General features: G+C 35.9%; 1 long non-coding RNA gene across 1 annotated transcript in view; it reads left to right on the forward strand.

Moving 5' to 3' along the window:
* Positions 1–5,461: 5,461 nt before the first annotated feature.
* Positions 5,462–13,171, forward strand: part of LOC127158611 (uncharacterized) — a 40,593-nt gene continuing 32,883 nt past the window's right edge. Inside the window, exons 1-2 of the long non-coding RNA XR_007826204.1 lie at positions 5,462–6,183; positions 11,232–11,345. This is a non-coding gene — a long non-coding RNA (uncharacterized LOC127158611). The remainder of the gene's footprint in view (positions 6,184–11,231; positions 11,346–13,171) is intronic.

A 13,171-nucleotide genomic window follows, 5' to 3' on the forward strand; every position in this document is an offset into this window, starting at 1 on the left:
AGACCTTTTCCTTTAAGAACATCTACTACCAATAAATTTAAACCATATATTATGTATTGACATGGAAGAGACACTGTGCCCCATCTTACCTTTATTATGTGTTTTATCTGGAAATCAAATACATTATGCTGGTGTTTCTTGAAGCATACTATTTAAGTTGAAGGAACTTCTTGAAGGAAGTAAAGTATTTCATAAAGTCATACTGCTATGTCAACACCAGTTGATGCTTTATTTGTAATTATTTTAGCCACTTTATTGAATAAATGCCTGGGGTTGTATTTGTCTTCTTCTAAAAGAGATATGAATCACTACTGGCTTGGCTTTTCAGAGGTAGGTTTAGTTTGAATAGCATCACATTTGCCTAATGTAACATTGCCTAAATAGCCTCCTGTTAAGTTAAAACAACAGCAGCATATAAACTACTTACCTGGTCATAAGTGTTTCATTGTATGCAGATATACTCTATTTAAGCCTAATAGAGGTAGCCTATCTATTGGGCATATATGATGAAGAACTATCACTTGCAGCCTCTTGAGGGCAGCAGAAACTGAAGTATTTCCCTGCAATGCTCAAAACAAACTAAGCTTGCAAGAATTTCAATGTCCATGTCTTTAAAACTGTAGAAACAAGAAAGCCAAAGCAAGAAGTGTGTTTTTGAGGCAGTGTACCGGGGCTCATTGAGGGCCAAAATGGGTTTAAGGACATATTGGCTCTAGAGCATCATGAGCACATGAGGGTCTTCTCATTTGTGGCAATGTACATGACAAACTTCCTGGTTCTGAGTGTTGCCACATCAAGCACCACTCCTTAATAGTAAATGAAAAGATGTCATGTCATACTTGAAAAAAACTGAATAACAAACAGGATCTATTCATTTAAGTAGCAGTATGGTATGAATAGACATCAAAAGCATTGACATCAGTCTACATAATACAAAAACACAATACAACAATACTACATAGTCCAACAACAATACATAAAAACTGTATGCTTGGGACTTTTGTTTTTGATCTCTTTAAAAAAAAAAATGTTCTCCTAAAGTTCTGCATGAATGAGGATGTACATGGAATTTCTGTGTCTTTGTCATGTGCTTGCATTGACAGTAAACAAAACCAATGGCATGATAGTGTGTACACGTCATACCAGCTCACTCACTCATCTGGTCTATTAACAATTCTCCTGATTCACTGATTGAAAATATCACACTCAGTGTATATTCAGATTGCTTGCACAGTCTGTCAGAATAAAAATAAGACTAGAAAAGTAAGATAAAATGTACTAATTATTTCATTAATGCCTTACCTCTAACCCAAGTCTAACCCTAACATTAGCCTGAAACCATACCCTGAAATCTGATTGGTTGATAAGGATGTTGATCCAGGACCAGCAAGAATGTTTATCCAGGAAACAATCCTACTTGGCAAAATCACTTTCACTTTTTATGAAATATTCTTCATAGTAACTCCCACATATGCTCTTAGCCCTTGTGTGTCACAAGCCCTTGTTTTTTTTTTTTTTTTTTTTTTTACGTAAATGTCTAAAATATTTCTAAACCAAGGTAAATTCAATTGAGATGCAACTTTTTTTTAAGATATCAGGCCTTATTTTTTAGAAAATATACTACTTGAATTAAGTCATTAGCAAATCAAATTGATCTTAAGCAATGCAGTATATATACATATAGTGATGGTAATGCTGAAAACAGAAAACAGTTATTTAGTGTTGTACCTCCACTAATATAACAATCACTTTCTGGGTGGTTTCAATAAGCCTTTGTCTCTCTGTTGTGTGGCGCCTTCTACTGGATAAAAACATGAACTAGCTCTCTGAGATTTATTGTGACCCAAAAATATTTGGACACCTAAGCCAAACTTTAAAATGTCAGATCAAATGACAATGATTTATATTAAAGCTACAAAGATATAGTATGAGCACAATGTAAGTGATACTGTAGCCTAACCTATATAAAACTATATAAAGAAAAATGCCTAGACCCAAAAACAAGCCCAATAAGACGGTGCCCCTTTTTTTTGAATGTTCAAACTTGCATTAGCACTATAGTGGTGAAATCAGACTCCCTCTCTTAGATAGTCGACATCTTTCTTCTCTTGATCCTGATTTTTCTGATTCTGCTTGATCTTTCATGTGGACTCATGTGGAAAGTCCCAGCAATCTGTGCAGGAAGGTCATAATCAAGATATGATGATTTAATTTTAAAGAATATATAGTAAATATTCAACAGTACAGACACATGTATACTATAATACAAACATGCGTATGTGTTTCCCACTAGTTTTAGCTTTTGTGCATTCTGCACAGGATACACACATAACTGCTTATGTTCAGCCCATACTGCATCAAGAAACTGCGGAGCTGCAGTAATGATCGGCTGAGGTGGAATCAAGGTGCTGAAGGACTGCGGCAAAGACAGACAACTGAGGATCAAGGTGTAGCTGGAGGGAGAGAGAAACCTGACAGAGCTGAAGGTGTGGAAGGAGGAGGCGCAGATGAAGGACCGGAAGTTTGTGGTGCAAACAGAGTGACAACTGACCAAAGTGGAGCCAGAGGGACAAGGAAGCCCGGTGGAACCAAGTGGATAACAGTCCCAGGTGAAGCAGAGGGGGTGAAGACCCAAGGTGAAACTGACTGGTCGACAGACCTAGGATAAGTGATGTGCACCGAGGTCGTAGGAAAAGCTATATATAGGGTTGACCCCCCTGGGCTGGGCTGGACTGGTGCAGATTCAGATCAAGGCAGATCAACATGAGCCTGGGGCTGAGAAGAGGCAGGACAGGAGGACTGGAAAGTGCAGATGGGTGTGAATGAACAGGCTTAATGGGGCCACACAAGTCAGGCATACAATTCAAGTATGGTCATTTTTGCCGGCATGGAACATCCTGAGGTGGTAGGAAGTAATGGGCACATCAACAAATGAGACTTGAGAGAATTGAGACTGACAAGGATCAGTAGAAGAGGAAGCGACTTGACACAGAAGAAAATCAAGACATTCAGAATCTCAGGGGAATGCTGGGGAATGCTGGATTGCTTTGATTATGATAATTACTTCCTCATCCAGCTCCACCAAGATTTCCACAGTTAATAGTCCATTAAACATAACATTTAACATTGGTCAGTCAACACTAAGGCTGTAGGTTGAACTAAGGACCACTGACTCAATTCATAGAATTATTAAAAAATATATTTCCCAATGACCATCCAAATGATATGAATCAGAAAATTCAATATTTTTGGTATCAGATTACACAGTCTATTGGACTGATGCATAAAAAGCAAAGACATTAAGCTGTGGTGACTTTATAATGTGCTGTTTCTACTTTACAACAGTGAGGACAGTGATTGCCAAGACAAAATGGTAATACAAGTATCATGAAATCTCATCTGAAGCCTAACCACTGTTCATGAGTGTGCTGTTCCACTAAAACATTTAAATTTTGCCCTACCAATTGTCAGGTATTGGTAAGGTTTAAGGTATTAGTAAGGTTAGCAATTGTCAGGTATTAGTAAGGTTTTTTTTTTGTTTGTTTTTTTGTGTTTTTTTACTATATTTAACTATATTTCTCAAACACACATCAAGAAGCAGCAAATGAATGTCAATAATGGTGACATCAAGAAAAAACTAAATGCCCATTCGAAAATTCCTACACCAAAATGCTGTAGAATCATTGAGAAATGATTTTTATTTACTTTATGATTTTGTCTGTATTGTGTGTGTGTGACCAAATGTCCCCACAAGGATAGTAAAACCTGAAATTTTGGACATTGTGGGGACCGGCTTGTGGTCCCCATGGGTACAAAAGCTTATAAATCATACAGAATGAGATTTTTGGAGAAAGTAATAATGCAGAAAGTTTTCTGTAAGGGTTAGGTTTAGTGGTAGGGTTAGGGTAAGGGGATAGAAAATACAGTGTGGACAGTATACAAACCATTGCGCCTATGGAGAGTCCCCACAAAGATAATAAACCAGACATGTGTGTGTCTGTGTGTGTGTGCATGCATGTGTGGGTTTGGTTTACTGGTTGGGACCTAAATTGAGGTCCCCATTGGTACAAAAGCTTATAAATCATACAGAATGAGTTTTTTGGAAATAAGTAAAAATGCAGAAGGTTTCCTGTGATGGGTAGGTTTATGTGTAGAGTTGGTGTGGCGACAGAAAATATGGTTTGTACGGTATAAAAACCATTACGCCTGTGGAGAGTCCCTACAACGATAGCTGACCAGACGTGTGTGTGTCATGTTAATCAGACTAATCACCTTATAGGCTATTTACTCTATTTTCTAACTCAATAGCTCTCAAATGTAACACGTTGTAGAATCGCTGCTGTCTCTTTATGAATGAATGGAATTTTCATGTCAGACAATGCGGAGTAATAATTAGTGAAAAGTGAAAGTGAAGACGTACTGTCAACTATGGTGACCCATAGTCGAAATTGGTGCTCTGCATTTAACCCATCACAAACACACACGCAGCCATTGCTCCAGCGCCCGGGGAGCAATTATGGGTTCAGTGCTATCAAAATATGCACTTCAGTCATGGTACTGAAGGTGGAAAGAACACTGTTTATTCATAATCCCCACCTTCAATTCCTGCTGGTGCGGGAATCAAACCAGTGACCTTTGGGTTATAAGCCCGACTCTCTAACCATTAGGCCATGACTGCCCAATTAGCAAATATTCGGACTATAGGGTTGTCCTGGAATTTTACTGTAGTGACTAGACTACATGCTCTATCGTGAGAGAGGCGGACAACGGTAACCTAAAGTAACTGGGAGCTTTTTTTCCTTTTAGCTTCTCCCAAAAGCCTTTATCTTCACATCTTTCACTTTCCATCACGAGCCCACTCTCCTTCGCGTCAGTTTCGGTTTCTTTTTAGCAAAAATAGATCGCATTAGCGCCCCCTTTTTTTCGGCCATCAACATCACTTAATCTGACACTGTTTCTTTGATGATGAATCAGCCAGGCCGACGGCCGTCGGATGTACGGACATTCTGGACTTCTCCAGAACGTCCTGATGGCCAGTGCGCCCCTGTCAGTAGAGCATTAGCCTTTAAGCACTACTCACTGGACATTTCATTCCCAAACTGTCGCCATACATGCAAAAAGCAATAATGAGCTAATTTTGCAAAAAAATTTATTTATTTATTCATTTATTTTTTTCATAAGATTGGCCTGCTAATGAGGCTAATAATGTTTATATCTCCAGCATCCTGGTGCAGAGTGTCACAACAGTAACTCCACGCCTTAGTGAATGTAAAACATCAAACATCACCTGACATGCAAACTAAATGACACGTATCTTTGTATTTGAGAACCAGTCTGATCACCATCAGAACAAACCTCAGTGTTATGTACATATAATACAGAAACATAATACAACAATGATATAAGAAATACAATACAAAATGCTGTTTTTTTTTTTTTTTTTTTTTTTTTTGCATGCCAGGTATTTGTTGGATGAACGTCAAATTTATGAAGACTGTTTGACTTTTGATTCAGGTCTCTTTTCACTTTCTCACGTCAGAGGATGACACTGGAAGATCTGCATTCTTAAAAGTGATGATAAACTATACAATGTTTTAAGATATAGCAACAGCAGGAATGTGTGAGAGTTCAGCAAATGACAGTGTTTAAATGTGTGACTCTATAAAAGCTGTGGCAAGATCCACCTGCAAATCTACAGTATACTGTGAAAAGTTTTAGACACTTCTGAAAAATGCTGTAAAGTTAAAATCAATACCACAACATTTCTTTTTAAACAATTAACCCATTAAGTGGTTATTCTTGCTTATCAAATGTGCTTTATTGTTTTAAACACTTTGATGCATCGTACTATGGTGGTTAAGCAGCGAGTTTCATTGTTGTTCGAGAAAGATGACACACTATCCCCTTCCAATAAACTGGTGTTTTACAAACAAGAATTTATACTTCTGTGTAACTGGCAATGACTTGACATTTCCATATATTTCATTAGCTGTCATAAGGTGGATTCTGCTCCTCCCATCTCAACAAAACTCTGTGTTTCCTCATCAGCTGCGCAGTCTTTCAAACTTCTGTCAGGAGTAAACACTTCACTTTAACACAGAGAAGATGAGAAAGAAAGAGACAGGTCTCTTTGAAGCTAATCTGTTTGGATTGTGACAAAGGCAAAAAATGAATTACATTAAAGTAAGTCATCTCACTGTTTTTATTTTATTTTCTTGGCAGGGAGCAACAATTCATTTGGCATCTTATGTTTGTATTTTTGTCACTATCTTCTGTGTTCATGCTGATAATAAACCTGTGTGTGTTAAGTTTTTTATTTTCTTTCTTTCTTTTTTTTTTCACTATTTAAAATCTTTTTAAGTCACTACGAGAAACTTGAAAAACAATTTGCTCCCAAAATGAAATTCCTGTGACACTTTTTTTTTAACTGAAAGAGAAGATGAGCTTGATGGTAGAAACATACCAAAGGAGATGATTTGATTGAAATGTAAGAAATGAAGAAGGAGGAGAAGATGTAATCAGCCGCTTCTGTCGTCCCTTATCTTCAGTAGTCACAACAAAGTAAAATCATTCACAAGCTACTGTAATGAATTATGTGAGGCATTTTAGTTATGCTTTACAGAAAGTTGGCTACAATCAATGCCTGACTCTCTTTTTGAGGTGCCTGGATTCACTTTTGTGCAAATGCAAGGGGAGTAGGATGTGTGTGTGTGTGTACTACTCATTAATACTCAGCAACAGGTTTCAGAAAGCAAGGCTAGGCATCAAGATACAAGTAAACAACCTTTAAATAACCCAGTAAGTGAAAGCTTTGTTACACCATACTGTTTTGAACCTTGGTTTAAAAAAAACATTTAAAACATTTGGTTTGCCGCTAGATGTTGTTGACGTGGTGAACCCATAAATGAATGTCTAATGGTTTTTAACTGATCTTGGGTCAGTTTTATAATGTATGTTCATTTTTAATTAATCTAATGAATTTACTCGTACTCTTGGACAAAAACAACAGAAAAAATGCTACTTGAAATGCTTCTATCTGGCCTTCCTAAAAACACACAAAACAAAAAATTACAACAGCTATTACAGAAACATTCATATTTAATGGTATTTAATTTTTTTGTAGATAACATTTAATATATTACTCTTTGGTTTGTAAAAGTTGTTATTATACATGTTTGGGCTGAGTTTTCATACATGTTTGGGCACACTCAGAAATAAAGGTGCAAAAACTGTCACTGGGGTGGAACCTTTTCAAAAGGTACATGCTTGTACTTAAAGAGTCCATTTTGGTAACTTAACGGTACATATCAGTACTTAAAGTGTACATATTAGCAGTGTTGGGCACATACCTTTAAAAAAGTAATTAGTTATAGTTACTAGTTACTTCTCACAAATAGTAACTGAGTTAGTAACTGAGTTACATCATTATAAAAGTATCTAATTACCAGCCAAAGTAACTATTGTGTTGCTTAAAAAAAATAAATAAATAAAAAAATATAAATATATATATATATATATATATATATATATATATATATATTAAATAGCTTGGATGACCCCAATATTAAATATGTTAAATGAATGAAATTTTAATGAAATTAATTACATTTTTAGTTTACTCACCAGACTAATATTAAATATTTGATATAATATTATAATTATAATCAGCATTCAACTTTAGCCGTTAGAACTTTAGTAATTAGAATAACCATGTATGAATGCATGTTTGTCATGTTGACTGAATTTAGGACTGGTGGTGATATTGTTTGTAATTTAGTGTTTCTATGAGGTTTAATGAGCTGCTGGGTTCATGAATATTAATCACGTTGTCTGCGTTCGCTCGAACTGATTTGCTGTAATCAAAACAGGGACGATAATAGGTGAGCGCCAGCCAATGAGATTGCTGTTTGCACATCTCCTACTACCGGAGAAACCAGCAGTTCTTAAAAGCTGAAGAATTCCAAAGGAGCTCCGTTGTTCTGAGAGGAAAATACAACAAAGAAAATCGTTTACACGTAGCGCGTCAATTCTGCACGGTATAAGACTCTGTCGCTCTGTATGTTTCTTTGGGTGTGTGAGACAAAGTGACGGCTAGTCGTGTGCCTTCACACTAGAGTTTACAGCTCGTCAAATACAGGTACGCTGCGCATCCATTGAGATGAACTGAAAAATAAAATTGTAATAATATTATAATAAATGATAGTAACCGCCGTATTTTATTGGCAGCAATGGTAACGGCGTTGTAACGTAGGAAACAGTAATTCGTTTGATTACTCGTTACTGAAAAAATAACGCCGTTAGTAACGCCGTTTATGTATAACACCGTTATTCCCACCACTGCATATTAGAACCTCATAAGTATAAAAGTGTACCGCCCCAGTGACAGCTTTTGTATCTTTATTTCTCAGAATGCATTTACACTATTTTGAGTAGTAGGTGTCACTATAGCCTGTGGTGTTTCGGGCTCTTCAACTGACTGTTTTAGTTGATTCAGGGCTTCAGAACCATCATTTCATCACTAAACTACACGGTAATCTTTGCTACAGTCTAAAGGTCTGAATATTCTGAATATATATAAGAAAGTGCGTCTTCCTACCCAAGCTCAGGTTATTTATAAGGATACTCAGATCCCCACAAACAAGCTTTACACAGAGAAACAAGTCCTGTTAAGCATATATCAGAGGTTAAAGATGGCGTAAACAGAAGATGTGATAGAATTTTCTTCTCTATTGTGACGTATATCCAGAGGCTTCTCAAACAAGAAAAAAAAAAAAAATCCTATGTGATCTTTTAAGATTTGTCTCAATCTGGAATTGATTGAATGATTGTGGTTTGCTACTGATCAATCTCATGTGAGAGACAGCCTTTAATGCCTTAAACTAAAGTCTTGAATCTAATATTATTACTTCTGCAAAGTTATGATTTTGCAATCTGTGCTACTTTCCAGAAGTCATAGTTCCCCTTTTAATTTGCTGACTAGTTGTGAAATTAGTGGGATAGACATGCATGTGTGATCTATCCTTGTTTGGAGAACATTACTGATGCCATTAATCATATAAACTCAACACATTTCCATGAATGCACTGGTGAATTCTGAATTCTACGGATTGTTTGCTAAAAATTAAATCTTTTCCTAGAAAGTAATATGATAGTTTCACTTCACCTACACTTAAGTAGGGCATTAAGGAATGAAGCCAGTATGTCTTAATAACAATTACAACATTTAGCCTTGCTCAAGATGTTATAATAGAAACCAGTATCTTTTTTTTTTTTTTTAAAGGCACACACATTTTAAAGTGGTTACGGTGGCATATGGTGGCTATGTTAGATTTCCAGTCTAACAAGTGTGTGCATGCTATCAGACATTTCGTACTTCCCTTTTCTGAATTATCAGCTTGTCATGTTTTCATGCTTTTGGTGGAAAGAACAGAAATAATCTCAGATAGCAACATTGTTTTGTTTTAGATCTGGTCCATATACTACATGGAATGATGGCACTTGGGTGCTCCACTCCTGTTTGCCAGACCTGAACCACAAGCAGGCCAAAGCAATATATAGCAGGGAAGAGCAAACATCTCAGCCTTAAAGGAGAAGTCCACTTCCTGAACAACAATTCACAAGTAATTTACTTACCCCCTTGTCATCCAACATGTTCTTGTCTTTCTGTCTTCAGTCGTGAAGAAATTATGGTTTTTGAGGAAAACATTTCAGGATTTTTCTCCATATAATGGACTGCTAGATAAGGGTCTTATCTAGCGAAACAATCGTTTTTTTTTTTTGTTTGTTTTTATTTTTTTCATTAAAAAAAATACAAATTAAATACTTTTCTAATCTCAAACGCTCATCTTGCCTTTCTCTCCCTGAACTCTGTGTATTCTGGCTCAAGACAGTTAGGGTATGTCGAAAAACTCCCATCGTATTTTCTCCCTCAACTTCAAAAATGATTTCAAAATCATCCTACATCACTGCAGAAGAACCGACCCAGTCTTTGCAAAGTGAACATGCAAAGAAGATCAAACACCCTTAACAAAAAAGGTAAAACAGCGATATAGGACGATTTAGGCATTGAGGGAGAACATGAGATGGGAGTTTTTCGACATACTCTAACTGTCATGAACCGGAACAAAAACAGTCCAGGCAGAGTAAGACAAAATGAACGTTTGGCATTAAAAAGTATATAAATTGTATTATTTTTATTAAAATAACCAATCGTTTCACTAGATAAGACCCTTCTTTCTCGGCTGGGATTGTTTACAACTGCATTTGGGATCATTTGAAGCCGCATTTAAACTGTATTTTGGAAGTTCAAACTCTGGGCACCATAGACGTCCATTATATGGAGAATGGAGTTTTTTCCTCAAAAAAAAAAACATTATTTTTTTACGACTGAAGAAAGAAAGACATTAACATCTTGGATGTTAACCCTTGAAGGGGTGAGTACATTATATGTGAATCTTTGTTTTGGAAGTGGACTTCTCCTTTAATACTAAATGGAGGCGGGGTGGAGTTATGAGGTTTGACTAACAATTTAGGGATTCAATGGCATTATGAGGTTTAGTCACAGAAAAATGTGTCAGACTGATTCAAATGAATATTCTGAATAAAAACAAATATTTAGTACAAACAGGATGAGAATCAATGGATTTACTAGTACTGTGTGTGTGTTTACATGTTTGTTTTGTTTGTGTTAAGGCAGACAACACCAAGACGCTGGGGTTTGTTTAGTCTCATAAACAACCTAAACAGAAAAAAAAACCAAGAGATGTTCAAATACTTTTAGATGTTTACCATTACATTATCTGTAAGATCTTTCAAAGTTATCTGGTTTTTATAAGTTTCTGTTTCTCAAAACATTATCGGTCATTCTTGGATGTTTAAATGTTACTACTTGTTTCAGAAGTACAATTCCCATTACGTTTGAAGAATGGTGAAATGGAATGTTCCCTTAAGAAAAAATGTTTTTGAAACATTTAAAAACTGTCCATTTCAATTCAAAATTTAACTGACTTTAAACTAGAAACCAAACCTACATGCTGATACTGTAGCATGTCTATAAACAAGCAAAGTTTAAAAGGCAATATCATGACAAGTTTGTGAGTGTGAGACTTTGTCTTTCTCTCACTTTTAATTCTTCTATAAGTCAGAATCAGGATGTTCTGGTGATTTGAACAAAACCACAAAACACACTGTACTTGCTCAATCATCTGTTTATCCTTTTCTCCTCCCATTAGACCGTCAGTAAATGAGTCTCACAGCGACTAAACAATCTGTCAAGATCAAAATAAGAGAGAGGAACTATGAGGCAGATCTTTAGAAAGAAAATGAAGCTTCAACTGCATACTCAAGTAAGTCTGTTTACTCATTTCTTCACTGCTGTGTGATCATGTCATACGCAACCACTGGAGTTTATGATTTTAGCTCTTCTAATTTTTTCAGAAATTGAATATACAGCAATATAGTCAAATAAAACATACAGTGATAACATTAATCTGAATTAGCCCCAGTGGGTTGGGACCATGATGATCAGGTAAGTTTGATAAATTATGAATGAAATGCTGTTTGGACAAACATGCTGAATTTCTCAACAATAAAGATCTAATGTAGTTTGTTGCTCTTATTTATGTTTGGCCTGCTATGTTTTGGTCATCAAATGCTTTATTTAATTAGAATTAAAAGGAAAACTGTTTTACATGAAATGTTTTACATAACGTGTACTTTAAGCATTACTCAGTTAATTAATGACTATAAGGTTTGTCTGCTGTAAATATTACTTTTATTTTAGCATTCTGTAGTACTGTCTTGTGTGTTTCAGTAAGGCACAGTTAGGTTTTTTTTTTTTTTTTTTTTAATATTAGTTTGATTTTGCTAGTCTTACAGTGCATTAAGGTTTTACCAAAGACGGAAATAAACTAAATAAACTTCTTAAATGTAATATTGTTACTTAATAGTGTGTATGCACATTTGACCATACTAATGAGGTCCAAAATGTCCTCACTAATATACTGAAATGCTGAATAAGGAACATGTTTTTCCTGTTGCTAAAGGAAACGAGTTTGTCAATATGTTGCTGTTTCTACCACATGTGTTCTTTCTCACAAGATCTCAAAAAAAAAAAAAAACAAAAACATGGGTTCTCCATACAAATATATTGATCTGGGATTGTTGAAAACTCACCTGCCTTATCATCATTAGCTGTAGCACTGGCACCCCCACCTTTCAACAGTGCTCCTATAGGGACGTTTCATAAGAGTATAGATGATGGAACAGAATGTTATTTTAACAACATAAATTATTAAACACAGCAAGCCTTCTGTTCACCGAAAACAACAACTCTCACTCTATAAACAGCTGTTATAACTGACACATAATGATATAAGAATACAATAGCAAAGACCCCAAAGGTAAACTAATGTAAATAATGTTAAGCTGTTATCAGTACCAAGTTTATGAAACAGACGTTTATCTTTATTACACAGAAGACAAAAACTTGCATTTAAATTAGTTATGTTACATTATATTTACGTTAATCATTATAAAACATTATATAATACCTAGGCTTGTTTAATCAAACACAAACTTCTTTAACCCTTGTGCGGTTTTCATTGTGGGTTGTAAAACATGTAACAAAATAATAGTTTTTTTCTAAAACAAAATTCATTTTTCTGTTCACTCATCATTTGAAAAATGCCGGTTTAAAAATAAAAATTATCATTTTTACCAGTAGATGGCTGCAGAGCTCCACTGTTTACTATGTGCTATTTGACTAACTAAAAGACATCTTTTTACAAGTTTTTCAGTGGGAAAGGAAAGGATGTGACGTGTGGCCAAGTATAGTGACCCATACTGAGAATTTGTGTTCTGCATTTAGCCCATCCAAGTGCACACACACAGTAGTGAGTAGTGAACAAACACCCGGAGCAGTGGGCAGCCATATTGCTATCGCTGCAGCGCCCGGGGAGCAGTTGGGGGATCGGTGGCTTGCTCAAGGGTCTCACCTCAGTCGTGGTAGTGAGGGTGGAGAGAGCGCTGGTTATTCACTCCCCCCACCTTCAATCCCTGCCGGATCAGGGACTCGAACCTGCAGTGTTTCGGTTGCAAGCCCGATTCCCCAACCATTAGGCCACGTCTTTTTTTTTTTTTTTTTTTTTTTTTTTTTTTTTTTTTTTTTGAT

This window comes from Labeo rohita, unplaced genomic scaffold (genome assembly GCF_022985175.1).
Source record: "Labeo rohita strain BAU-BD-2019 unplaced genomic scaffold, IGBB_LRoh.1.0 scaffold_160, whole genome shotgun sequence".
Taxonomy (NCBI): domain Eukaryota; kingdom Metazoa; phylum Chordata; class Actinopteri; order Cypriniformes; family Cyprinidae; genus Labeo; species Labeo rohita.